This window comes from Bicyclus anynana, chromosome 11, assembly GCF_947172395.1.
Source record: "Bicyclus anynana chromosome 11, ilBicAnyn1.1, whole genome shotgun sequence".
Taxonomy (NCBI): domain Eukaryota; kingdom Metazoa; phylum Arthropoda; class Insecta; order Lepidoptera; family Nymphalidae; genus Bicyclus; species Bicyclus anynana.
The window spans coordinates 11,317,101-11,344,454 of record NC_069093.1 but is presented as its reverse complement, the minus strand read 5'-3'; positions in this window follow the sequence as shown (position 1 = coordinate 11,344,454).

The following is a 27,354-nucleotide window of genomic DNA, read 5'->3' as shown; positions in this document are numbered from 1 at the left end:
ATGTACAAATACAGCAACTTTAATCTTAATCGATGTTTAGGCACTTTTCTACTGAATACTCTAATTGTTTTTAAGATTTTGTTTCGCAATTGGTGTTTTATTTTATTTTGTTTCGTAATTAGTGGTTTTTTTATTCTTTACAAGATAGCCTTTGACAACAGTCTCACCTGATGGTAAGTGATGATGCAATCTAAGATGAAAGCGGGCTAACTTATTAGGAGGAGGATGAAAATACACACCCCTTTCGGTTTCAATACGGCATAGTACCGGAACGGTAAATCGCTTGGCGGTATGCTCTTGCCAGTAGGGTGGTGACTAGCCACGGTCGAACTCTCCCCCAAGCTAGACCTGAACCAATTAAGAAAATCTCAAATCAGCCGGAGATCGAACCTCCGTCATGTAAATCCACCGCGGATACCACTGCGCCACGGAGGTACTGTAAATAAACAAAGAATTACAATGTTATCGTACGGTAATCAGCACCTCACTACTATAAAACAATTTGTGGTTTACGTACGCCGCGCACGCGCCGCGCGTCGCGTCGGCATTTCTCGTTTCGCTTCGTCCTTTGTGTATCATTCACAGCATTTGAAGTGTCATGTGCGGCCACGAACGGTGTGTGATATCCGCTGCGGAAGGGAATGGGTTGCCTGACTCATGGCGGATAGGACGACAATTGAAAACGCTTTTTTTTAAAGGTCCAGTGAAAATCATCATTATCTTTTTTTTCTCATTGTGTAAGTGCCGTAGGCTCCTTAGTGGGTCCTCAGCGGCGTTACCGGGGGGTTTGGGCGTGCGCAGAAGCATCGCCTGATGGGGCCCAAAGGCAGAAGCAGAGTAGATGGGCGGAACGACTCTCTAAGGGCGTTTCCTCTGAAACTTGGACCTGGGCTTAGACAGCCGTCCGGGAAGGGTGTTTTGGCCAGAAAGAATCCGGGTGCCTCCGAGATCGTGAGATCCGTTCAAAAACTCTCGTCCGGGTGACGTTTAGATATCGGAGACCTCGCCTTCGCCGGCGATCATCATTATCATTACTACACAACCAGCCTTCCTAGCCAAGTGGCACACCGATTCTCTTTTTACGATCGCTAACGCTTCGAAAACTAGAAAAAATTATGTGACTGACAGATCTTGACCACGTGACCTGTCGATAGTAAATGTCATTCCCATAAATCTTTCTAGTTTTCGAAGCTTATTGCTAACGCTTAGAAAGTAGAAAGAGAATCAACGTGCCACTTGGCTAGGGGGGCAGGTCAACTCATTATAGGAGAAGGGATATGGAGCCAACAAATACGCTGCTATGAGATGTTAATGATAATGACCAGGACCGATGGCTTAGCGTGCTCCTCAAGGCACGAGCGTGCTTCGCGATCTGTAACCACATGTTTCCGATGCGTAACCCCTGGACCAACGAGGAAATTAAAAAAAAAAACAAGTAAACATTACCTACAATATTATTAAATACTAGGATTCGTTATAGGAGAGGGAATAATGGTGCTAAGGACTCACCACGCTGTTCTATTGTAGGTTAACAGGCTTAGGATGATAACGTTAACCTCACGATCTCCGATCACTATGAAAATAATCTAACTGTTCTGCCTCTGCCTTTGCGTATGAGTTTGTTGTGGAACTTTAATTTCAAGTTTTCGACTTTAATTATCAACATTATCTAATAACACTACCTAATGTTTCAAAATTACTTGAAACTTAGCCTAATTTAAATTAATTTTAACTTTGACTTATCATCATCATCATATCACCCGATGGACGTCCACTGCAGGACATAGGCCTTTTGTAGAGACTTTTAAACATCACGATACTGAGCCGCCTGCATCCAGTGAATCCCTGCGACTCGCTTGAAGTCTTAGTTTGAATTACTTATACTTCTTATTAACCATAGACTAATATATTAACCATAGAAGGATAGCTCCATAGCTGGTAAGCAAAGTATCTGCACCAGAACATTTTTTCTGTGTATAATCTTGTACATATGTATTCTGTAGTTAATACATTTGATGTAACTTCCAAGCGAGGCGCTAAAAATAGTGTTTTCGAAATTGAAACTCATAAATACAAGCGTTGCGAGTAAGTAGAGCTCAACGCTCCAGTTTTTACTTACGATGTTCAAACAACTGTTGCCTTGTACTCGTATCAAATTATGTTTGAACGTTACATCAACGTTGTACTGTACAGTTTTACAGTTTTCCACCGTTTTAACTATCTAGGTACATTGTGTTATGTAATGCACTGTTAACGGAAAGTGAAAATAGTAATCTCTACAAATATTTCTATAATCAGATCAATTCAAATGTCTTCCAGTGTACTGTACTTTTTAAAAGTTAGTTTTGTTTAAATTTAACCTAACAAAAATCACTTACAAAGAAATGGACTGATTTTCGCACAATATGCGCGAGTTTGTTAAACGGGCAGGATTTAGGCTTTTCTTCATTGACATCAGAATAAATAAAGAAAAAAGTTGGTCAAGTAAGGAAAAAGTAAAATTCTTGTTTATTTTGACATTTGTTTCAGTAAATATTCATTCTGACTTGTTTTTATTATTTTTTAACTGTAATTTATTGTTTATATTTTGCTCGCCAACTATGGCAGGAAATGTGTGACCTATGTATGAAACATATTCTGGCAAAATAAAGAATGATTTCATCATCATCATCATTATCAGCCGATGGATGTCCAACTGCTAGACATAGGCCTCTTGCATGGACCTCCAAGCGTAACAATCTCGAGCTGCCAGCATCCAATGGTTTCCTGCGATCCGCCTGACGTCCTCGACCTATTGAGAGCTCGACCAACACTCCGCAAAGAATGATTTGAACTGGTTCAAATTTTGAACGATGAGTTTTAACGTAACAACAGAAAATAAAATTCTCTTCCTAATATAGAAGAAGCAGATAGAAAATCTGTATATAGAAAGTACGGTGATATTCTCACTGGATGTTTTTATACGAACAGAGAGATGCGTCTGTTTACGCGCCTCTTCAAGCTCTTTACATTTCTAGAGAAAAGTTCAAAAGAGTCTGTTCGCTTAGTTCCCTCCGCATTTATGTTGGCGCAAAGAAATTTTATAGCATTTTTTTTTTCAAACATGTGAATTCAGTAATAACACAAAAAAAATATTACAACTAACTACCTCCCAACTCATGTACCTACCTCCATAATATTACTCTTTAGCTATATTAATAAGTTTTAACCTTTAAACTTTACTATTAAAATATTTCGAAAATTTAAAATTAGATATTTTAAATTAAAAGATGATGATGATGATGATGAGACAATGATAAACAGAGATATACTTATGTATAAAATTAACCTAGGAAATTCATTTATGACCACATGAATTTGTATCTAATAAATACCTACTTGATGATGATGATGATGATGATGATGATGATGATGATGACGTGTTTATTTATTAATTTTTATATAATAATACTCTTTATTAGTAAACGACAATTAGAATACATCAAAAACATGACAAGAAGTAGAATATAAAAAGGCGGCCTTATCGCTTAGTAGCGATCTCTACCTTACTTGTTGTCAAATCATTAGTTTTAACGAAGAACAGATATCATATTTAAAAGAAATAATTACTGAATATCAACACGATAAAATCGTTTTAAAAGAATTATCATAAAAATTCTATATCATGTAAAAGTATTCATATATTTTGTTGTTCACAATAAGTCAATGGAATTAACAAAACACATCAGACAGTGAAATCTTATCGACATTAACAAACAGTATCTTTACAGCTTAGAGACAGTTAATGCTCGGGGGAATCTTGATATCTTTCATAATTACATTTAATTGTGAAGAAACTAAGTAGAAGTTCCGAACAAGCGCTGTATTGTTGCCCGGCGTGGGAACATTTGATGAGATTCGTGGGTATTTGCAATTCGCACCTCCACGACCGCCGGCGCCACTTCACACTAGCGCCTTACTTCTGACGAACTGAAGGAATAAGCGATTTTTTATTACTTCACGCTTCACCTTTTTATGTTCGTGGCAATTTGAATTTATTCCACGCCAGTGAATAAGTAAGTTCAGTTCAATTTTGGCCTCATATTTTGAACTAGCTGACACCGCGCGGTTTTACCCGTGTGCCGAGATAGAGCCGTGATAGCCCAGTGGATATGACCTCTGCCTCCGATTCTGGAGGGTGTGGGTTCGAATCCGGTCCGGGGCATGCACCTCCAACTTTTCAGTTGTGTGCATTTTAAGAAATTAAATATCATGTGTCTCAATCGGTGAAGGAAAACATCGTGAGGAAACCTGCATACCAGAGAATTATCTTAATTCTCTGCGTGTGTGCAGTCTACCAATCCGCATTAGGCCAGCGTGGTAGACTATTGGCCTAACCCCTCTAATTCTGAGAGGAGACTCGAGCTCAGCAGTGAGCCGAATATGGGTTGATGACAGCCTTCCTCGATAAATGGGCTATCTAACACTGAAAGAATATTTAAAATCAGAGTAGTAGTTCCCGAGATTAGTGCGCTGAAGCAAACAAACTCTTCAGCTTTATAATATTAGTATAGATATAATTCTTGGTGGTTTGTTATCTTCATACGAAGTTAGTATTAGGACATAAACAGGTATGTCTATAAGTATGACATAGGATGCTATGTACCTAATTAAAATACTGGTTGTTAGTGTCCTAAACTAAAAATTCTTCGACATATCTATCTATACTAATATTATAAAGCTGAAGAAGTTCGTCTGTTTGATTGAACGCGCTAATCTCAGGAACTACAGGTCCGATTTGAAAAATTCTTTCAGTGTTAGATAGCCCATTTATCGAGGAAGGCTATATGCTATATATTATCCCCATATTCCTACAGAAACGGGAACCACGCGGGTGAAACCGCGCGGCGTCAGCTAGTCTCTATATAAAAGCGACAAGTCACTAAATATCCTACTAATATTACCTATACACGCGAAAGTTTGTTTGGATGTTTGTTACTCTTTAACTCCGCAACTACTGACCGATTTGTCTGAAATTTGGAATGGAAATAGATTTTACTCTGGATTAATAACCCTTGCCCTTGGGAACCATAGATTTTCAACCCGGAAAATCCATGGTTCCCAAGGGATTTGTGAAAAACAAAATACCACGCGGAGAAAGTCGCGGGCGTCCGCTAGTATGTTTATAATTTCATATGCATATCTGGACCTGATAAACATAATATGAATTTCTATCAGTCAATCGTAGTGAATTAAATAAAACCTTGTAGATATGCTTGTGAAATTAATTTCACAATGTCTACCTACTCGCAGTTGTTCGCAAGACAGCAGAACATTATTGCATTGTTTGTTGCGTGTTGAATCGGCTTTAATTAGCTTTTGTTTTCGTCTCCTATTGTGAATTAGTTCATTCAACAACTTTTTGTGGTGATAATTAAATTTTTCATCATCGTTATCAACTCATAACTAATTAACAGAAAAACTAATTTTCATTTGTCATTCACGTAGCGAAGTGTGAAACCTTTTGACTTAGTGCATATAACTTGGGTATTTTACTTAAAATATTGCTTAAAAGTTACAAAAAATCATATTCACATAATATGTAGGTACATAAATCATATTTTGGAGTACATTTGTTCAGTTGAGTGCTGCTTAATGTGTTTTTCTCTATTTCAATTATAATATAATTATAATATAGTAATAATTACTATTACGTAATTAAAACATAGCAGATTAAGATATCAATAAGATAATATTAAATAGCCTCAACAGCTCAACGGTAAGAGCGGTCAGACTCATCACCGAGGGGTGGTGGTTCATCCCCGCCCCGTTGGTCTATTGTCGTACCCACTCCTAATACAGTCTTTCCCGACTAGTTGGAGGGGAAAGGGAATATTAGTCATATTTTAGAAAATATGGTAAATATTCTTTTTTTTTAAATAAATGAATAAATATTTAATTAGGTATATAAAATTATGTGCACATTTGAAAACTTAAAACAATTTCAATTTGTACCCACACTTACAAACTTTTGGTAATCGACTTACTTAACGTCTGAAATTATAGCCATAGATTTGATAATAACAAAGCTTTAACAGATCAAACATGTAACAGAAACCCAAAAGAAATAGTCAAACAATCAAGCGAAAGCGTTTCCACACAAAATATAACCCCTAAGTTCATACAACCAAGCGCCAGAATACATTCAACTGTGGGTCCAATGTGCCTGCGAAGGTCTGCTGACCAAACAAACGAGGTCTCTCATACCCTGGGGTGTGATCTGTAACCGAGCCTTCTCCATTACGGATCGTGGGAAACTACACTAAATTATTAACAAAAATATTGACCCGCTGCCTACTTAAGAGATTTGACCACAAGCTGTTTGCCCTGACAGTTTGCCGCTCCCAGCAAACATACGAGTTTTCAAACTTTATGGGAATCTACTAGGGACAACATAACAGGGTGTTTTCGTATTTGCCTCCTCGAGTTCGATGATCGGTTGCCGCCATGTTGTTCGGTAAATTAGCTTTATATTTGTTTTTTTTTTAATAACATGAGAAATGCTTATTTGTACTACTCAATAAAAACATACTTGCTGGTGAAATTACAGGCAGGTTGGCATTTTGGAGGATGTGTACTTAGCAAAAGTGCTTTGCAAGATGAATTTCTACTATAGGGGATATTAATTTTCTTCTTCATATTAGATGGGCTAGCTGCTTGTTCCATCATCTATTAGGTACTTTAAATAAGTTACTACAATTAATTAATTTGTTTTGTTTTCATAAATGTTTTAAGTCGAGCAAAACAAAAAAAAAGGGGCAAGCCACACTTTTCTCGAAGCATTTCCATTAGCCGTTTTCGACCCCCTGTAATTTCGTTGTGGGTGAAATCAGAAGCCTGAATTTTGAGTACCCAAGCAGGCATTGTATAGACACGATATTTCAAATTTCATTGAATTTGAACAAGTAGTTTAAGAATTATAACTAGTAAATGTTTTATACTTGATGATGAATTTATACATTTTACAAGTGTTGTTTTTTATGTTATTGTGTCTTTACAAATAAATCAAAATCTACGTTTGTCAAGTAGTTTTCGCAGCGCGAGATCTGCCCTTATGTACTTACATTTCATTATATCCCAACTTTTCATACTATAATTACAAGGTATATTTTCATGTATAATTTTATCTAGTAATTGCTCATCAAATTAAAAATTACCTTAAATTCGCATTACACTTAAACGAAAAATAAAGCAGGAATATAAAACCTATTATAAATTTAAGATTTACATTAGCACACCCTAATAGAAACAGTAGCAAATTTCAAAGATTATAAATTATTCCAATCTAAATCTAAAACTCTACCTAATCTAATCTAATTCATTAACGTCTATTTCCCTGAACAAATAGCTCTAGCTCAAAGCGTATTAACCAAGTACTAACACAATAGCAGTGTCATTTACCTCACTTACAGTTAACACTACGACATCAGTCCATGTCACAGTGTCGTAATGAGCTTTCAGCTTTGATTCACAAGCGCCCGTAATCCATTAATTGAGGGAGCAATTAGAAGTATAGTAATTGTGTTCACGTGGTGCAGTGAGCGTGGCGGACGGAGTAATATGAGAAAAAAAACGCGGAAAACGCTCTCACCTAAGAGCGATGCCCCATTAGCAGTTGCGTTACGTTGCATCGTCGCAGTGTCGATGCTACGTCGTTTTCGATATCTTAATCTCAATATACATACTATTAATAAGAAAGGTTATTCATCAAGAAATCTTGAAAACCGCTTGATGAACAAAGATGAAATTTGGATGGGAGGTAGTTATGGTTAGTAGGTGTCCGCTAAGTCCGGAATTTGCGAGAAGTCTAAGGGGACCTAGGAGATGTCTTATTATTTGCCACATTAAAGCAATGCGTGGTCGACGTCAATGTACGACGGACAGTGCTCATTTGTCTTGTATGCATTGTAAAAACTGACGGGGTGTGTGCGTCGTCTTCTTGCGCTGCGATGTCGTCAGCGCAACGCAGGTGTGGCATAAAATGCGTAGACCCGTGGCGACGACACAACGCATTAACGAGGTATAGCCCTTACTTAATGTAGGTAATTTGCTGGGAAACGGTGAGATTATTTCCGAGAACGATTTCGTGATTATGTCAATTGATAAACACGAAGTCCTCTAATATGTAATGACGTAACCACCCACCGTGACGTTCCGCATGTGGACTATAAGTACTAAATATGATTAAGTTGAAGCATATCTGCGAGTAGAATCTACAATCTATCTACATATAAGTTAAATCTAAATGTTACACGTATCTAAATACGTGTATTTAGAGGTTACGGAAGGGTTAGAATAAATTAATTTAAAACTTTCGTAATATCTAAATACATACATACCACCATAATTATTAGGTAATAGTTTTAGTAAGTATTTAGAAATGGTAAGTTAATTAAACAGTTTTATTTTGATGTTTCGCAGTGGTTAGTGACATTGCTTTTTGCATCCACGGCCGTGGGTTCGATTCCCAGTGACTGGGTGTAGTTATACGTTATATAAAGATTTCTATGTAGTATATAATTATATATAATAAAATCCGCTATCTTACTACCTATAACACAGGCTATAGGTATGCTTACTTTGGGGCTAAGTAGTGATGTAGTTATTTATTTATTTTAATTTGAAGAAATCAGAATAAAACTTAAACTTATTCTGGATTGCTTTACAGAATTAAAGTAGGATTGGTTTACAAATTTAATTGTAGGTCAACTATGGTGATGTTGTCAGCGAGCGTTGGAACCTGTAATCAAAAACCTAAGGTCAAGTAAATGCCAGCATTTGACCCCAAGTTCCTGCAGTCGTAACACTGATCTATTTTATAATTTGCGTAACGATATCAGATAACTGGCCGCCAATTCGCATTAGAGCGTCCGGCGCTGTTGATCTAGGTCCTGCGATCCGTTCTCCTATGAGATATGCAGTGGCGTAGCGTGCCTTAGAGGGGCCCTGTATCAAAATGGGTTGGGCGCCCAAATGAAGGATAAAGATTTTGTAACAAAAAATGCTTGCTTAACACGTTTGCTGCGGTACGAGGTCAATTGACCTCGTATGTCAAGCGTGTTCAAGAGTTACGGGGTCGATGGACCTCGTACCACACTACATGAATTTTTAGTATGAGTTCAATGAACCTCGTACCGCTCCAGAGGACAATACAAAAAAATCAGTGCCGCAACGAAAGTGTTAAAGTAAATGTGACAGTAAGGGGCTCCTTTAGTCCGGGGGCCACTTATAATTGATACGGCTGATACGACAGTAGCTGCGCCCCTGGAGATATGAGATGGGAGTTGGGGTAAAATCAAGGCCAGACTATGCTTTCGCTATCGCGTTCAACTTGTGTGTCTTAAAAATTCCAGGTACAATCAATATACAGGGTGTTGCGAGTTATTTCCCATAACTTCAAGGTTTTTTATAACTTATATAAAAACATTCATGTTTTCATACAAAGTGATTCATATTTGAATTACTTCCGACTATCAATGTAACACAAGCATCCTGCATTTTAAAGTACGTAGTTGCAAGACTGTCGATATTGACGAGATGCAACTGGCACTCCATACTTCACTAGTAAGCTATCTATACTAATATTATAAAGCGGATGAGTTTGTTTGTTCGTTTGTTTGTTTGCTTGCTGAAATATATTTTAATTCGTACCAGTAAGTAACTGGTACGAATTGAAAAATTATTTCAGTGTTAGATAGCCCATTTATCGAGGAAGGCTATAGGCTATATATTAACTCCATATTCCTACGGGAACGGGAACCAAGCAGGTGAAACCGTGCGGCGTCAACTAGTTTCATGATATTTATGAATGAATGAGTTTGGCTACGTAATAATATAATGCGATATAAGGTTCTAGAACGCATGACACAAACACACAACTCTTATGTATTTTGCTAATCTCTTTCAAATAAACCCATATATTTTTAAAATTATAAAATCAAAAAAAAGAAGCGATTTGGCTGAAATTTGGAATGAAAATAGATTTTTCTCTGGATTAACACATAGGCCACTTTTCATCCCGGAAAAATCCATGGTTCCCGCGGGATTCGTAAAAAACTGAATTCCAATGTATAATGCTGTAATTAATGAAATAAATTACGAATAATTCAAGCCAACGTTCAAACAGGACAACGACTATAGCTGCGCTAATTCCTAGTAACAATACATCTTGTTTACCGAAACTCATGAGGAAGCTCGCATTACGCGAGCAATCATTCAATCAGTCAATTGATTGAATCAGCTCACCGCGGGATTGCTCATTATCCAATAAGCACTGGCGCCCGCTGGCGAGTGCCATCCTGCGCCCGTGGAAGAATAAATTATTTCATCATTATCATCATTACTGTTCGCGCGGCGAGAGTTTGGCTTTGACCGTTATTGCGCAGAAATCAGAAATTGGGTATCAACGGGCATTAGCGGGGTGCGGGGCGGGTGCGCGGTGCTCTGATTGGCGCTCCAGTCGTTACCTGCCTCTCGCACCGAAACGACGTACCGCGCACTCCTGTTGTACAATCACGTTCACAAATGAATTGCTATTTTCGTTAATTGTTGTCGATTGTTATTATTTGTTGAGTTTGTTTGTTTAAGTTTTTTTGTTAAATATTAAAAAGTGATTTAAAAATGCGTAAAAAAAACATTACATTTTGGTGTAGTTTCACCCCCTTTTGGTGTTGCAGATTATCCAGGGACACACTGTATTTAATAATTATTTTAAGTTTTCTTTTGTTCTTATGTACCAATTTTACATGTATCTTGGAATAAATAATTTTATTAAAAACAATTATTTAGAATTTTCATTGCTGTCTCTGTATAAACATTTTAAATATGTAAAATAACTATCAATAGTTTTAATAAATGAAGAAGTTTATCTACTTCGTATTATTTTCTAGCATTATTATCACTATACATGAATTTTGACCCACTCAAATATCCAACCTGGTACATAAAAAAGGAAAAGTATTGTGTGCGTGACAGTACCCATGCGCAGTAATCCCCTCCATCCGAAGGTCAAAGCCAAACTCTCGCCGCGCGAACTGTAACAACCCATATTCGGCTCACTGTTGAGCACGAGTCTCCTCTCACAATGAGAGGGTTAGGCTTACAATGCACCACGCTGGCGCTGGCCCAATTCAGATTGGCAAACTACACATACGAAGAGAATCAAGAAAATTCTCAGGTTTGCAGATTTCGCCACCGTTTTGGTTTATTTCTTAAAATGCACGTAACTGAAAAGTCGGAGGTGCATGCCCTGGACCGGATTCGAACCTATGCCCGAATCGAAGACAGATCCGCCGAACTATTACGAATTATTTATTCTCTACAAACTCGTTTTCATATGAAGGATTTCGGCATTTAATTTTGTTACAGAGTTAATCATTCAAATCTGATAATAACCGCTGTAGACATTAAACTATTGTTTGATGTGAAATTAGAATACTGTATTCCTTTACATGTCCTTTTTAGTTATGTGATAGCCCAGTGGATATGACCTCTGCCTCCGATTCCGGAGGGTGTGGGTTCGAATCCTGTCCGGGGCATGCACCTCCAACTTTTCAGTTGTGTGCATTTTAAGAAATTAAATATCACGTGTCTCAATCGGTGAAGGAAAACATCGTGAGGAAACCTGCATACCAGAAAATTATCTTCATTCTCTGCGTGTGTGAAGTCTGCCAATCCGCATTGGGCCAGCGTGGTGGACTATTGGCCTAACCCCTCTCATTCTGAGAGGAGACTCGAGCTCAGCAGTGAGCCGAATATGGGTTGATGACGACGATTCCTTTACATGACGAGTTTCTAGTGAAGTTAAGCGCTTAGGAAGAGCGTCATTATATTACTTTTATGACAATTGCAGGTGACACTCAACTATAATTGTCTCTTCACTCTCTCAGTATAATAGCACCTAGTAGAAACGATGATAAAATATCATCTAATATTTTATGCAAATATATTTTTCCTTTGTTTTATTTTATAAAAGTATAACTGTCACTGTATTCCTTATAAAAGACTATAAAGTTGAGCGATTATATCACCAGATGGTAAGTGACGAGGCACTCTCTAAAAGTGCTCTGAAAGGTAACTTTATAGGTATTATTAATCTATTAAAGGTACTACAAATATCAATTAGACTAGTCTGTATGACTTTAACGTGATTTCGAATCCTGAATTACTTAGTGGTACAAAATTTTTGGCAACTAACCAAGGTAAAGCCACCACTTTAGCCAATTTTTCATATATTACTTCCAAGCTGGTAATCGCATCTAGTACCACACAATTTAAAATTTTAAAGCAATATCACAGAATACATATGTACAATGCAATACACGCATGATAACGCCAATAAAATAAATAAGCTTCTATTGGTACTTTTAAATCTGCTCTCTAAAGCAGATACAATTATTCTAATGGATATGATTATTTTATTTTCCAATATAAAATCACAAATACTCAGTACGGGTAAATAATTGCGTTGGTATGACAACGGCAATCATTCAATCACTCATCTGATTCAGTGAGCCACGGGATATGATCATTATTCAATAGACGCTGGCGCCCGACCCGTGCTCGGCTCCTATATTGTGACCTTTTTATTAATTTAATTATGTGTACATCTACAGGTACATTTATAGTGTAGTTAGAGTCTGTGATTGCTAGAACTTCGTCTACTTATAAAAACTGAACATTTCTCAGATTATGCTCTTACACCTGAAGTTATCACTAATGGAATTTGGACCAAAGTGACTTTATATATGTTGGAGATGTTGACTCTACAATGTACTTTGCAATTGCACGTTGTAGAGTCAACATCTCCTGAGGATGCTCCGGTTTCGGGGTGAAACGTACGTAGAGAGTATTTTGTCGGACCTGGTTGACGTTGTCGCATGGGTTCGCCGAATTTTCGCGGATGATAGCAAAATAAATAAATCATTATATAATCATGATGAACTTCCGCAAAGTAACGCCTGCTTCTATCCAATATTTAAAAGTGACTTTGGCAGATAATAATCCTGCTACTTATTTAAGTACAAGATAAAGTATTAGATAAAGAAATACTAGCGGAGATCTGCGTCTTTGTCGACGAAAAATACGATGTTAAATTGTACGTATGACCTAATGATAGAAACCACATTCAAATTCATAGCATAATTTAGAAATCTAAGCAGACAGAAGCAATCGAGTTTTTTATACTATATTATGATAAGAAATAGGAAAAATAACCCCACCCACTCGTCTAAAAACAAACCTATTCCGCAAATGGTTGAACTTGTGATTTACGCAAGTTATGGTAAAATAACAATCAAATTAAATGAGACACCATAGAAGCAAGGAAAACTACTTTATATTTATCCTTACAAAACAAGACCATTTATCATGACATCTATTATTCTAACAAAAGTGTTTGTATGCCTTTATATAATAATTCTATGCCGAAAGGGTGTGTCAACAAGATTTGAAGTGATAATTTTTGAAAAATTATGAACTTAATAATTAACTGAAAACTAAACCTGCTTTTGTATGATATCTCCACAAAACAGAATCGATTAATTTAAAAGTAATTTAATACAGGACGTCCTATTTAGAAGTCGTTTTAAAAATCACAAGAAATTCAAAGACATGTTGTAACACATAGATAAAATGCCGTGATAGAAAAAACTAAACAACGATCGGCCTGACTCAATCGGAATTCGGATCGAATAATGTGGAAAAGCTCTCGGATCTTATCATTACACTCAGTAGATGCAGTACAGATGGATGTAGGTATGTTGATGTCGCAAAACATATGTCATTCATTGGTCATCCGAAGCATTTCCTCATTGTCGCACGCGCCATGCCGCTGCGAGGTTTCTGCTTTCTTTTTGTGGCGGTACTTGCAATATTCATGAGCGTCAATCCACGCTTGCTTTTTAATACCATTCTATTTTCATCTCGCGCAATTTGTTATTCTTTTTGCGTTGACGTTGGAATGCAAGGGATGTTATATTTACTTAGCGATGGTATTTTGAACGGAAACCATAACGATTCTTTGTCATTTGCACAGGTTTTGATTATTATTATTTTACTTATGAGCACAATTTGCCTTTGTATGATTCATAGTTTTTATTGAACCTAATGTAATCGGTAATATAACGATATTTTTAGGATTTTTTTTAATTATTTTTACTTTGATTTCAATTTAATCATCAAATTCCTCGGGTTCTGGCAGTTTTCTTTTAATATTTTTTTGTACATATAAAAGCAGTTGATTTTTGCAAGACCATTGCACTCTTGCTAAAATATACTTGACTAAGATCCTGTTACTTTATGAAAATATTGTTATCAGAGTAAATAAAAAAAAGCAAAATTTATTAATGTATCAAGACTATTAAACCCACAAAGTAACAACAGCAAAATTACGCTATTTAAGAATGGTCTAGGGATGGCGTAGGCGAGTCATTGTGCACCGCGATCATCTTGCAAACGCTTATTACCACCATCCTGTTCACAATATCCGACTCCTACGATCTAACACTGACCTATATTCCCGGAACGCGCCGATAATCAGGTCGATAGTCAATCAAAATGCATCATCTAACAATGAGAACTAGATCGTGCATTGTTATCTTCCGCACAAGTTCAATAGGCGCATTTTCCTTTCAATTGCAACGCTGGGCTCTAAAACCAATAATCCAAGCGTTTTTTTTCCAAACGATATAACCTTATTTGTCGGATCGGCTAACTATAAGGGACGCAAAGCTTTTTGTAGCGTCCCATTGAATCAATTTGATGTTTTTTGCGCGGATTCGGAAGCCGCAGGTAGAGAGCCTAGATCCGGGTCTCGGCTTTGTGTTGCCGTTCCCCTGTTGTTATGTTTACAAATTCGCAATTTGGGCAGCAATAACTGTCAGGACGCATCAGCTGCGTTGCTCACCCAATTGATGCCCAACACGCGTTCTCGGATAGACGACAATATTTGCTTTGCTGTACAAATGAATAGTAAGTGCTATTGTGTTCTGTTAGACTAAATTCCCTCAAGTTTTCATTTATTACTTACATTACATTTACTCTAACCTAACCGACTGCAAAAAACGACTACTTTTTTCTTCTAAAGTACCTATCAGTTATCGGTGATAGACTCACTACAATCAGCATGTAACTTATACTAAGCTTAAGCTTGTGAAAAATTACTTCATGGTAGTAGGTGATATTTAAAAAATGCATCCACCTACTCTCTGCGACTTGCTTGTTACAGTCAGTCCCAGCACCGGCCCGAAGTAAATTTTAAAATGGATCGAGAACCAATTATGGCGCCTCTCCTGTTTGTTCCTAATAATATGTAGATACCTATACCAAATCATGAGTGTAAAGTAAGAATGGAACGCGAAGATCTCGACCATATTCTGGGGTAGAATATTAGGCGCAGTACCGTCTACGGTTGAGTAGGATTATCATTTAGGCGCTCTCTAGGATTTCAACCAACACTATCCGGTGCGTCGTTGCCATTCCAACACCTTCGAATCCCAAAGTTCATCGGCTCTTTGAACTACGTGCCTTGCTCATTACCACTTCTGCTTCGCAACTTGTTGAGCTATGTCGGTGATTTTTGTTCTTCTGCAAATGTCCTTATTTCTAAATTAACCACGCAGAGAAACTCCAAGCACTCGTTTAATTACTTCGGGCACTGAGACATTTTGGACGGAAACGTATCGGAAAGTTTCCCAAATGCTGCCCATTTTAGTTGGATTCGGCGTTAACTCGTATTTGACGGATTTCAGAGTAAAATTAACCTAACAAAATGGCGTGATAGAGTCAAGAAAGCGGAAGAGTTCTCTCTAAACAAATAGGTACATACCTTACCAACCTGTTATAGAATAATGGTAACATAACCGGAGCGTCACCAAGCGTAACTGGCCGCAGCGAGCGAGCGGCCGCGGCGGCATGTGGCGGAACTAACTATCGTATTAGCATTTACTGTAATTTACGGTATACCGGTAAACCGCTCGCCTGTTTCACGCACTACGCAATTCATGCAGATTTCGTTGGTCCCGCTAGCTCGCAGAATATGGAGCATCTGGGGCTAAACGTATTGTATGTAAGATTGGATTTGTCAACAAATTGAATTACCCGTTTATTGATTAAGTAGATGTATTTTTTTTTTATTCTTTACAAGTTAGCCCTTGACTACAATCACACCTGATGGTAAGTGATGATGCAATCTAAGATGGAAGCGGGCTAACTTGTTAGAAGGAGGATGAAAATTCACACCCCTTTCGGTTTCTACACAACATAGTACCGTATAACGCCTAGGCCATCAAAATCAACTTTAGAATATATTGTACCCCCCTTTTTTTTTTTATCGTCAGAGTTAGCACGGAACTGCATGGCATTACATCGTGCTAACTGCCTCTAGGGTATTTCCCATTTCTTTTTCTCCTCTTTTTCCTTTTCTTCCTTTCTTATCATTATTTTTCGGAGCATTTGTGCATATTTCTGCCACTCGCCTTCGCTTGACAGCATACGCGAAATCAGGCTGCCGGAGTCTACGTGGCCATCTACCCCATGTGTCGCCCCTCTCAGATCGTCACAGGCAGGGCATTCGAATATGGCATGTCGCGGAGTGTCCTCTTTTCCACAGAAGTAGCAATTTTCGGAGGGAGATTTCCCTATTGCGAAGAGGTAGGTGTTGACCACTCCGTGACCGCTCAGAGCCTGCGTGACCCATCGGTCCATCTCTCCATGATTCCTCTGATGCCAGCTTTTTAGATCTTTAATTAGCTCCCTCGTCCACGTTCCTTTTCCGCCCGCGGACCATTCTGTTCCCCATTCCGTCAGGGTCTTTTCGCGTAGTTCATGTGAACTCGATTCTTTATCCAGAAAAGATTGCGCGCGTTCTCTAATTAGTTTGTCTACAGGGACAAGACCGGCTAAAACAAGTACTGCGTCTGTGGAGATAGTTCTATATGCTCCAGTTATGCCTATTGCCATCCGCCTCTGTACTGCCTCTAATTTTTTCCGATACAGTTCGACTCTCATGGCATTTTCGTAAATCGGCGCTCCGTAGAGAATAACGGAGTGAGCTACCGAAGCCAGTACTCTCCTCTTGCTCGCTCTAGGTCCCCCTCTTGTTGGCATCAGTTTGTGCAGTGCCTCGACCAAGTTTTGGGATTTTTTGGCGACCTCTTCAACGTGTTTTTTGTAGTTGAGGCTTTTATCGAGCCACACCCCGAGGTATTTAACGTGCTCTTTAGGAGCAACTGCCATATCCTCAACTACAAACTTTATTGGGTCTAGTTTCCGCCTTCCGCTAAAAACAATAGCCTCAGTCTTCTCAGGTGTTAAAGCAAGCTTCTTTTCCTTCATCCATGCATTGATTCGTCCCCCCCTGCCCTTACCTCGCTACGCTCATCTTTTGGATACCTAATGATAGACGAAGCTCAAAGTGTATGTATGACGCAGACACAATTTGTTCTTATGTCATGATGTATCTTGTAGACACGGCTACGCGCCCGACGTGTTTAACAGTCGCTCTCAATGAATCATTAGTAATTTGTTGTCACTTAGTAGAGTTTGAACCGGCTCTCAGTAGTACGGTCCTACCTTCCGCAAAGATGGTAGATTCTCTACAAATACGCAAGGGATCTGCCTTCTGAACAGTTTCCAAATTCTTCTTTCGTACTGAAGTCAGTAGCCAAATTTGACGTTTCTAAAGTGCTTCTAAACTAAGCTAAAAAAACGGAATTATTAATTTCAGTCTAGCATAAATAGGCTAAACTTATTATAAAAATAAAATATAAGGAAAAATCATTATAACTAGAACTATAAAATTAAAATTAAAACTAATACCTAAAAATACTTATTAAAATTTGCCGCCCTTGGTCTAGCATTGATTTTTTTTTCTGATTTTCTATGATCTTCTCAAACTCAATTCAATATTGCTATGCAATATCTAGATTGTAAATAGATCTTTTTCAATCTAGCTTGTAATGTGTGTACCGGCTCACATCGAAATATATTGTCATCTCCATCATTGTGTAATGAAAAATTAAAACTGGATTTCTGATCTTTGGAAAGTTCTAAACATAAAAAAACATGCTTGTAACAACTGGATAGACTGAGGTAATTAAGTCTAGCAATTACAAACCTCAATCCAGAAATAGTTCCACGGTAAAAAGATCAAACTCAATACTGAAAGTCATAAGTTAGGTCTCCGTCCGATGGACTTAACTAAGTATTTTTTATTTATTGGAATGGGAAGTTTGATCATATTAAAACGTTAATGGCATTTTTTGTTAATAAATTAAAAAAAAATGTCTTAAAATATGCAATAGACTAGCGAAATAATTGTCTTAATATATCCAATAGACTAGCGACCAAATAAGGACCAAAAGACAAAGCCCAAAACACCGATCCAAGGACTAGCAAAATTCAAATTTAAAACAAATAGTTCCTGCATCTACAACTAAAATTTGATTACACACCTTGTCAAAAAAATCCGCAGATTACCAACCAAAAAAAAAAAAGGTAAGGTTCTAACAAAGTGCAAAAAATGCAGAAGGCATCATCGCTCATCGTTATACATTCTCCCCCGCCCCTGCCCGGGTAATAGTCCGGGATCCGTAGAACATTTTTGACAACTGATTACTATGAAGTTAATTTTTTGTGACTAGCTTTATCTCAATGAGACGATCAACTTTTTAATTTACGAAAATTCTTGATTCTAGTAGCTAACTGAGTTGCCAGGAAATAAATAATTTTGAGTGTCGGAACGAGACTATATATCACGAAATTTGTAGGACATTGTGACTGTTAATTAAGTAACAGTAAAAAAAACAACTTTAAATCGAAAAAATCAAGAACTTTCGTAAATAAAAAATATTTTTTTATAATTGATCGTCTAATCGAGATGAAGCGACTTACGAAAAATTAACTTGATTGTAATCAGTTGTAAAAAATGTTCTACGGATCCCTGACTATAATGTTTACTTTGTCGTTGCGCAGCGTACGCCTCTATAGGTAATCCGAAACAACAAATTATGAAATGGATGAAAAACCCCGGTTAAGCTGTCGGCGATCCCTAAACATAACGTTTGATTGTACCTTAATGACAAGGCGCAGGTTCCAAGCCACCTTTTGTGTAAAGCCGACGCAAATAATGACACAGACGACATGAATTAGAGTTTATTTCCATCTGCCATAAAGTCCAAATTGCGTTAATGGGGGAGCTGTCATGTTTCTACTAAGGAGGTCCTGGTAATTGAGCAATCATCTACTCTAGCCCGTTGCGGTAAGCAATGCATCGAAATGAAAATAAATGAAATTTACTATTTGTTTATTTTTAAGGAGACGTGTTGTTTGAACTTAACGCAGGTTCGTCGTTCATTGGGTAGGTTCAGTTTGTGATATTTAAATGAGTTAACAAAACTTTAAACTACTAGGTTCTAATAAGTAGAAAGAAATACGTCCATTACGTTCTAACGTACTCTAGAACCATGAACATTTGCGTAAACATTTTATGCTTAATATCTTCTATCTACACTTATAATAAATCTGTAGAGAGGTCAATTCTGTACATGAAATACATTTCCAAAATAACTATCAGAGGGGTGATTAGTGATCGATACTGATGCCAAAAATGCAATCAGTAAAATTTTCGTCTGTCTGTCTGTATGTTCGTTATAGAAACCAAAACTACTTGACGGATTTTAATTAATCTAGGTGTAATTATTCTTCATACTCCTGGGCAGGTTAAAGTATACTTTTCTTCACGCTACGATCAATAGCTTTATGCTTCAATGTTTTGATTAAGATACCCTTTATAATTATAGGCACTACGCTAAATAATACCGCAGCTTATAATACCAAGTTGCAAATTTATGACAGGTCTAGCTGACGCCGCGCGGTTTCACCTGCGTGGTTCCCATTCCCGTATGAATAGGGGATAATATATAGCATATAGCCTTCCTCGATAAATGCGCTATCTACCACTGAAAGAATTTTTCGGACCGGACCAGTATTTCCTGAGATTAGCGCGTTCAACCAAACAAACAAACTCTTAAGCTTTATAATATTAGTATAGATTTAAATAAATAAGGGGGCCTAACATGCGACCAAAGAGATGGTAGAGAAGAGTGTACCTGTGCAGATCTTAATCACATTTGAAATAAACTTTCAATCTTTTAATGTTTAAGTGAGATATGACATATATTTTTGAAAGTCATAACACTTGAAAAACAGTAGACAATCCATATCAGAATCCATCATGTGTATGTGTATTATACATAGCTAACATGGAATTTAATATAGTAGTTATGGTAACAAGTAATAGCTAGTAAGGGGGTATATTAAAATTTACACTGACTGGCTAGAAGAGAATTACTGAACTTATCTGACTTATACAATGAACATAACGATCTCGTTCAAACTCCGCAATCCCTCGATCCCTCATTTTATAGGAGAATGAAAATAGAATGCCGCCGGCGGAAATCGAAACCATAGGCTTTTCAATCCGACCCCATCACTTAATGTTAAGCGCCGAGATCAAACGACACGACTACCGCGTGTGATTAACGCGAGAAACAACAGGGGGACTATTCTGTAACGATGTTTCCTATAACTCGCATGTGCGAGTTTAGAATTCACCTCTATGTTAGAGAGTTACGGCCAGATTCTTCATCGCAAGTAACAGTCAAAGTAACGTTATAAATCAAAAGTGACGGTCTTATTCACTGAAAGATAAAGTCTTCTTTACTACTTACTACTTTTACTGTTACTTTAGCTTTACATGAAGAAACTGGCTGTTAGAGGTGAATTCGAAACTCACGAGTTATACAAGCATCGTTACAGAATAGCCGCACAGGATGTTACGATTTAAATGATGCATTGGATTGATAAAACAAAGACAATGTTAACTAATATCGTCATTTACGATGACATTTTTTTCAGTAGGATGCAATATTTTTAACGTTAACTAGCCAACGGAAATGGACTGTGTTATTTAGAAACTCGCTTTTATGTGTTACAGTTTCTCTTTCATTTATAGTTTCAATATTTGGATCAAGCTATATATTATGCTCAATATAGATATTATCTTTACCAGCCTGTATCCGTCTATTGCTGGGCATAGGCCTTTCGGAGAGCGCGCCACCACGCACGATCCTCCGCCTTCCTCATCCAGCCATTTCCCAATACCTTTATTTTTTTATTCTTTATAAGTTTGCCCTTGAGTACCGTCTTAGGTATGTGATGATGCAATCTTAGATAGAAGCGGGCTAACTTGTTAGGAGAAGGATGAAAATCCACACCCCTTTCGGTTTCTACACGACATCGTACCAGAACGCTAAATCGCTTGTACGTATGTGGTGTGGTCTCAACTCCAGAACACGCAGAACACTCCCAGCGGCCATCTGTTCTGCGACATATAGGACCCGCCCACTGCCACTTCAGTTTGGTAATCCTTTGGGATATGTCGATTAATTTCGTTCTTCTACGGATTTTCCTCGTTCCTCGGAATATAGGCATACACTGAATAAACCTACATTAGCCTTTTCACTGATTATTTACTTTCAGATTTATTTCGATTATTTAGTCCAATAGTTTTGTAAAAAAATAAGAAAGTAGTAGGTAAGTAGTAGTAGTAGTTGTTGTATTTAAAAACCTACAATGATTTTTCTTATTTGGATTGGAATCATGTTTACCTCTACATTTTTTTCTAATTGCACTGCCAACGAAATATTCCTATCAATCCAAAAGCTTTGTAAATGTTATTATTAGTAACTGTGAGTAGTTTGATTAAATAAATAAATAAATAAATAGTTTATACGTTCTCAAATTTGCCTTATTCCAATACATCCACTGAACGCACCAAGATTTTCATCTAAATATACACACACGAGTAACAACAAAAAAAGTTGGCATACTTTACATTTTAAAGTCGACGAGTGGCACGCTACATGCAGCGCAAAAGATCATATAAAGTCGGCATGCAGCATTTTACTAGCACATTGAAGTGGCGAGACGTGAGCGAGTAACAAAGGAGCTCGTCTAAACAGGCCATTAATAAGGAGGCGGCTCGGGGCTGGCACTTCCGTTGCGTTCCGGGAACGGCTATACCGGGACAAGACAGGAATAGCGGCCGATACTCTCCCTGTACTGAAAGGCGATTTACGTAACGGCGCTTGGATGGATTGTTTTTGATGTTGGCCATTTCTTTATAGCATACTATTTGACGTGACAACGTCTTATAATACGATGAAGCCAGATTCAAACTCGAAAAAAGATGACGTCATGCGTCGTTCTCTCGCTCTAGGGTTGCCAACTTTTTTTTCAAGAAATAAAGTACATCTCGCTGTTTTTTTTGAAAAATGCAACCATTCCATCAGTATTTTCTGACGTTGTCACGTTCAACTATCGTCAGTAAGTCGATTTTTTATATTTTTTTTATAATAAACTGCCCCAAGAAAACACGGACATATTTGACTTTGACTTAGCTAATTGGTATTATTAATTAGTATTTATAGGCTCCGTCATAGTGTTAACGTAACTAGGTTTAACTAAACAGACGTGACACCAATTCTTTGTTGGACTTTTATTGTTTAAATGGTGGCAAAAAAAAACTTGTAGTTTTTCAAAAACTATTTTTCCGACATAAAAAAAAGTAGTATGTGGCTCAATAACCTCCTCTATCTTTTAGCGAAAGAGATCATTTAAATCGGTATAGCCTTCCCAGAGATTAGCCCGGACAAACAGACATATAGCCAAAAATTTATAAAAAGCGCGTTTGTATTTTAGTATCTTATAATTGCAAACACTTCAGAAAACACCGCTGTTTTGAAATCACAGACAATAGAGTTAGTGAGAAGTTAGTTCGACTTAGAACTTGCTACATTTATCCTTATAGGTTTTGCAGCTTTAGTTTTCTTAAGGAAAAACTGTTAAAGAAATGTTCACACGCTAGACAAACAATTGCTATCATTCCGCACGATTCACCAATCGATTTTTTAGTAAACGACGTGACCACTACTCAGCGCCGGATTAGCCATAGGGCGGTAGGTAGCATTTTCTATAGGCCCCGTAGATGGGGGCCTGAGAAAAAAAATATGAAGGTCAATTTTGGTGGGCAATATTGACAAATATATTTTTTTGCTAACTGCAGTGTCATTCATGAAATGAATGAAAGAGTTACTTATGAAGATCATTTTAAGGTGAATAGTTATTCAAGGATTTATACCCGTACTGTTCAAACTTTATTCAAACTTGAATCTCCGCAGTAATAAACATAAAATTTTGATAAAAAAAAAATATATATAATTCTTCCTTGCTTCCTATTTGTACAGTTCAGGAAAATTTGAACCTTCAATTATTTAAATATGAAGGTTACTTTTGGAGGAAAAAACAAATTAGTATTTATTTATTTTTTAACCTAAAGGGGCCCTTTGTTTAAATTTGCTACAGGCCCCGCGCTAACTCAATCCGGCACTGCCTACTTGCGATGTTAGACTCTCAATATTCGGTTCTTTGTGAATAATCGATCGAATCGATACAGATTTAGAGCGTGTCGGGCCCGGGCACCTGTCACGACGGTAGATCACAGTTCGATCAATGACGAATTGATTTCGTATCGTTGATGACTTCATCGGAATTTCGACAACTTCCAGATTGTGTGCGTTCCTTTCCATTGAAGCTTGACAATTGCCTGCAACTTTTTGGGTTGAAAACATAATTCATTTGCCGATTGGCTTTGAAGTGCTACTTGGACTTGCGTAATTCTCTATTTGCTGTGTAGCTTTTAATTTTAACACTTGGCACACTTAATAGTAAGTAATTTTGAAAGGCTGAGCTGTTTTTAATCTTTTCGCTGAAGTTAAAAATTTTCCTTTTCTTAGAATAAGTACACATATATAATATACCTGATTATTTAAATGTTAATTACTTTACTTGTGTGTTACTATTTTTGTCCCAGGAAACAGTAATTTTCTTCTGGAATAAACCACCCTGTATGTCGTATTCTGTATAACTAATTTCATAACGAACGTTTGGTAGTAAATTAAGAGAGCGAAACGGTAGCAATCAAACCAACAAACTCACTTTTCTATTGGTACATACCTAATCAGTATCTATACTAATATTATAAAGCTGAAGAGTTTGTTTGTTTGATTGAACGCGCTAATCTCATGAACTACTGGTCCGATTTGGAAAATTCTTTCAGTGTTAGATAGTCCATTTATCGAGAAAGATTATAGGCTATATATTCTCCCTGTATTCCTACGGGAACGGGAACCACGCGGGTAAAACCGCGCGGCGTCAGCATACTACGCCACATACATAGTACATACTAGTAGATAAAACGGTATACGGTATAAGACAAACAGGTATAAAAACCCAGGTAGACAGTTTAGTGATGATGGCTGTCTGTCTGGCTAAAACGATAAAAAACAAAATTCATTGTATGTTTGGAAAAGCACAAACAGTCTGGCGTCCAAACTTCGTAGTGTAGGTGTCGCTAATCAAAGGCAATAACTCACTCGCCTTAGTGTCCAAACTTATCATATATTTTGTGATTGTTATTAGTAATATCACAGTGGCACGCCGCATGCCGCGTGCGACGCGAGGAACGGTGGCCCGGGGAGCCCTGTGGAGCCCTGCGCACTTTGTCGGCGCCCCCCCGCTGTTAGCGTCTCCCACTTACGTGAAAAATTACACGCTACTACTAAAGCACCGTGACTCGGCTCGCCTTGAATATGTTCAAATGAGGATGAAATCAAATTCATTTATTCCTAGTAAGTATAGTGATAGAGCCGTGATAGCAGTGGATATGACCTCTGTCTCCCATTCGGGAGGGTCTGGGTTCGAATCCGGCCCGGGGCATGCACCTTCAACTTTTCAGTTGTGTGCATTTTAAGAAATTAAATATCACGTGTCTCAAACGGTGAAGGAAAAACATCGTGAGGAAACTTGCATGCTAGAGAATTTTCTTAATTTTCTGCGTGTATGAAGTGTACCAATCCGCATTGGGCCAGCGTGGTGAATTCTGAGAGGAGACTCGAGCTCAGCAATGAGCCGTAAATGGGTTGATAATGATAATGAATAGTGCCTAGTGACTTCGGTTCAGAAGATTTTACTGGCAGAAAAACTGGGAATAATGTAACATGTAAAAAGTAAAACTAATTGCTGAAAGATATGTTGCAAAATATCATGTTACCCACTTACTTACTAGCATTTGTACTGTTGACTCTAGTATAGCTGTTATGTTGTCTGATCTTGGAAATTAGGGAGGGGAAAGGAAAATATTCGTCAACTAAACACCATGCTAATATTCTATAAAAAAAAATTAGCTGTACGGTCAGACAAGCGTAACACTTTATAAATGTAGATGTAAGAACGCCCGTACAAATTGATCAAGTTAAATAAAATTCAACTCTCTTACTAAAAGCGTAGCGTACAAATTCGTCTAACTAACGGTATGGTGTCTTTAACTTTTATAATGTAAGCGTGTTTATTTGTCACCCGTACACAAACATATCTCCAGCGCACGTCTCAATAAAGACTCTGGGATCGCGTCGAGCGGCGCTGGTGGCCCGATGATATATCACCCTGGACTTTAATAAATAAAGGACAAGTGCTAGTTAAGGACGCCTATTTAATAATGCCGTCCCTTTTGTGCATTTCTCGTCCTAATTTCATTATTTATGATACGATTCTGGTTCAAGTATAAATAGTACGTCTTTATTTATTCAGTGGTCGCTTCTCAATTGATGCTTACGTTTTTTATTTCATTTGTTATCTTTTTAGGAGATTACTCAATCGATTTGTGTCTCAATCGATCGATATGGGAAGCTTCGAATTCCCATTGTTATAATATTTTGTATATTACTTTATATGTATAATTAATTATCTGCCAGTGAAAATTCTACCAAAATCAGTCTATCTAACCATTTCAGAGGTAAGAAATAAATAGACGTACTTAAACCTATTATACTTTTATATATGCATAATTAGTGAGTTTATAAAATAACCAAAAATACACTTAAATTCCATTTATTTGTATGGATTATATGCTGCTGTGATGTAACGTAGCGTTCCAAGATTGCTTATACGGTCCCTATTATTTGCTAACCTCCGTTTTTGCTGTCTAATAAAATTGCTTTCTACTATGTAGAGGCGTGATAGCCTAGTGGATATGACCTCTGCCTTCGATTCAGAGAGCGTAGGTTCGAATACAGTCCGGGGCATGCACCTTCAACTTTTCAGAAATTAAATATCATGTGTCTCAAACGGGTAAGGAAACCTGCATACCTGAGAATTTTCTTAATTCTCTACGTGTGAAGTCTACCAATCCGCATTGGGCCAGCGTGGTGGACTATTGTTCTGAGAGAGGTTAGGCTCGTGGTCAACAGTGAGCCGAATATGGGTTAATAATGATGACTATGTAAATCGTTTGCGCATATTTCGTGCAAAAGTTAGTCAAAAAGCACGTGCGCCAGAGGTCGGTGGCAGCGCTCGCGTAGGCTCGCGTTTTGGCCGCGCCCGCCCACCGCCGTCTATTGTCTGCCCACTCGGAGACGCGTGATCTCACCTAGCTAACGATCTAATTAACGATCTCTATGTCCTTTATCATAATACCAAAATATACAAATTACGAGCTGATGATAGACTTTTAATTATGGCGATGTCTTTATTGCCTCAAAATGTAGTTCGTAGCTATAAAATATAGACGATATAATTTTAACATAATAAAAAATATATCGTCATATATAGAAAAAAGCATAGTAGGTAATTTTATGTACCAACAGAAACACACAAGTACAAATTATAATTCTATTAAGCACTGGGCAATATACTTACGTAACACTAATGTTATGAAGGCAAGTTCGGGTAAGTGTGTGTGTGTGTGTGTGTAATGTGTATGTGTGTTTATCCTTGGTTTCGAATACGATACATTTAGGAAAACAGACAGACATTAAAATGTGCGCGAGGGGGATTATAAGGGTTCCGTTGTTGTACTACGTACGTTCGGAACCCTGAAAATCCATGTTTTCCGCGGAATTTGTGAATAACAGAGTTGGACAAAACCATTCAAAAACTCAAGTGTATCTATGATAAATAACTGTGTTTTCTCAAAGGCTACTTTTTTTGCCAGAAAATACTTCCAAATCCAAAAAAATTTGGAAACACTTTTAATTTCATGCTGATAAAGTCGTAGGCATCTTCTAGTAAGTAGTAAAAACATTATATTGTATCGATCTTAAATTATTCGCCAGCCATAATAGTTACGAGCGACTCAAAACGGCTTAGCGGGATTAAAGACATCGAAGGGCCACCGACTGGGCACAAATCCTTTATCAA